Source organism: Muntiacus reevesi, chromosome 11, assembly GCF_963930625.1.
Source record: "Muntiacus reevesi chromosome 11, mMunRee1.1, whole genome shotgun sequence".
NCBI lineage: Eukaryota > Metazoa > Chordata > Mammalia > Artiodactyla > Cervidae > Muntiacus > Muntiacus reevesi.
This window is the reverse complement of record NC_089259.1, coordinates 47568509-47571436: the sequence shown is the minus strand read 5'-3', so window position 1 is coordinate 47571436 and position 2928 is coordinate 47568509. Positions and strand designations below refer to the sequence as shown.

General features: G+C 40.3%; 1 pseudogene; it reads left to right on the top strand.

Moving 5' to 3' along the window:
* Positions 1 to 2101: 2101 nt before the first annotated feature.
* Positions 2102 to 2928, top strand: LOC136144136 (large ribosomal subunit protein uL11 pseudogene; annotated as a pseudogene).

The following is a 2928-nucleotide window of genomic DNA, read 5'->3' as shown; positions in this document are numbered from 1 at the left end:
GGCTCAGAGCTGTGTTCTCAGCAGAGGAAGTTCAAGTGTGAAAAGTGGAAATAATGTCTATCCACATTTTCTTCGTAAGAAAGTGAAGAAGTGTTAGTCACTCAGTCGCGTCCGACTCTTTGTGACCCCATGGACTATAGCCCACCAGGCTCCTCTGTCCCTGGGATTTCCCAGGCAAGAATACTGGAGTGGTTTGCCATTCCCTTCTCTAGCAGATCTTCCCCACCCGGAGATCAAACCCAGGTTTCCTGCATTGCAGGAAGATTCTTTACTCTCTGAGCCACCAGGGAAGCCCTTTCTTCATAGCAGTTGTAATTAAAATTAAAATAGGTTGATATCATAACCTTGTATTGAATATATTTTCTTTTGTCACTATATTGAAATTTGTAAAAATTCAAATAGCTGTAAATGAAGAATGAATAATAATAATAACTTGAAATGTTGAAATAATTAATTAAGGTGATTTACTTTCTGTAAACCTAGCTATCAAAGAAAAACAGCATTCTTGGCCCCTAAGAATAAAAGATTCAGATAAAAATGTTTTTTAATGAGCAGTATGCTTAGTCTTACAGGAAAGGCCAAAATTCCAATCAACCTTGCTAAAATTGCATGCCTGCTAACTTGAGCTATTTTGAGATTTTTTTTAAGTTAAACCATGTCCGAGTTACAGAAGAAATATGCACAGTTCTCTTGTGCATAGAAATAAAGCCTGATCTGTTCATTCCACCTTGTTATTTAAATTCTTTGAAAAATTAGATAAATCTGATAATTTATGAAACCAACTTTGAAATTATATTCAATGCAGCCTAATGCACTTGTGGCGTGACTGTGATAATGATAGCCATCACTTCTTGTGTGCTGGTCTTTATGTACTATTGATACATATGTAATTCTCACAAAGAGACAAAAAAAAAAATGCATGAAAGTACTCCTACTTAAGATGTTAATAGTTTGCCCAAAACCACTCAGTCAGAGCCAAGAATCAAACCATGTCTAACACCAAAGTCTGAACTCTGTTTATGAATCAATGATACTTAGATAATTGTTAGTGATCCTAATAATGTCTCATTTTAAAAATAGTAGAACCACTGCATTTTATGCCATAACCTCAGTATCTTGCTATCCATCAAACATTGTGAGAACACTGAAATTTGAAATTATTAGAAAGGGAATTTAGAAAGGAAAAGGGTACTAACTGGAAATTAGAGGGAAAAAAATCTCTCTTAAAAAAGTTCCATCAGCCGGGATGTTCAGATTCAATGGAAGAGCTCTCTGCTCCTCCTCCAAGGTTCACCTCTGCATCTGAGCTCTAGAATCTCCTTTCTCAAAGTGAGGTCCTCAGACCAGCATCCCAGGTACTTGTTAGAAACAGACAATTTCAGAATCTGCATTTTAAGAAGATCTAGGTTCTCATATATTCATTAAAGTATGAAACGCTCTGCTGGATGATGAATATCTTATCCTCCCCCACCCCTCATCCGTCCCCAGTCATCCCACTTCTTTGCTCTGTTCTCAGTTTCTCTCTGATGTTTTTGATTCCTCACATAGAAACACTCTTATAAATGACAACAACAAGAAACAACCCTCTCTGATCCTGCCCTGAATCCAGCTATGATCCCGTTTTGCTCCTTTTCTCAACCAAGTGCCTTGAGGGTGGTGTCTGTGCCCTCTGAATCTGTGTTTTCACCCTCTGTTCATATCCCAACCCACTGCAGGAAGGTTCAATCACCTACTGGATATCATCCGGTGTCTACTACATACGAAGCACTGAACCAGACTCAGGATAGAATGATGTACAAGAAACACTGTCTTTGCCGTTGAATGAGTATCTTCAAAATTGTTTTGACATACATCACCACTGATCCCTAAATCACCAGTTTCAGTAAGCACTTTTCTTTCATTATTTAGGAGACTCCAGTTGTCTTCCTAGGTCAGACAGCAAAGAGATTTTGCCTTTTGTTAAATGCAAAACAATACTACTCTTCTCACTAACCTTTTTAAAGGAAATAACTATTTTAATCGAAATGTTATCTGTTAACTTGTAAGGTGTTTATTTTTACTTTAAAATACATCAATATCCTTAAAATTATGACTTAAATTTATGACTTACAAATCAACTGAAATAACTTATAAAGTTCCTCTGGGCTTTCGACTTTCGGCTCAGAGGAGGCAAAGATGCAACTTTCTTCGGTGGTCCAGAATCTGGGTTCACCTGACACCAGACGCCTCCACCATACTGGCTAAGCATGTCTTAGTCACTCAGTCGTGTCCAACTTTTTGCGACCCCATGGGGTCACAAACTAGCCTGCCAGGCTCCTCTGACCATGGAATTCTCCAAGCAAGAATACCAGAGTGAGTTGCCATTCCCTTCTCCAAGGCATCTTCCTGACCCAGGGTTTGAACTTAGGTCTCCTGCATTGGGTGCAGATTTTTTACCAGCTGAGCCACCAAGCCCAGTGAGGTCAAAGTCGTGTACTTGTGGTGTACTGGTGAAGAAGTTGGCGTCGTGTCTGCCCTGGCCCCCAAGATCATCCCCCTGGGTCTGTCTCCAAAAGAGGTTGATGGTGACACCACCAAGGCAACTGATGTTTGGAAGGGTCTGAGGATTAAGATGAAAATGACAATTCAGAACAGACAGACCCAGACTGAGGTGGTACCTTCTGCTTCTGCCTTTATCATCAAAGCCCTCAAGGAACTGCCAAGAGACAGAAGCAGAAAAACGTTAAGCACAGTGGAAACGTTACTTCCGATGAGATGATCAACATTGCCCAGCAGATATAGCATCAGTCTCTACCCAGAGAACTCTGTGGAACCATTAAAGAGATCCTGGTGACTGGTCAGTCTGTGGGCTGCAATGCTGATGGTCACCACCCTCACGACATCATAGATGACATCAACAGTGGTGCGGTAGAGTGCTCAACTGGTTAA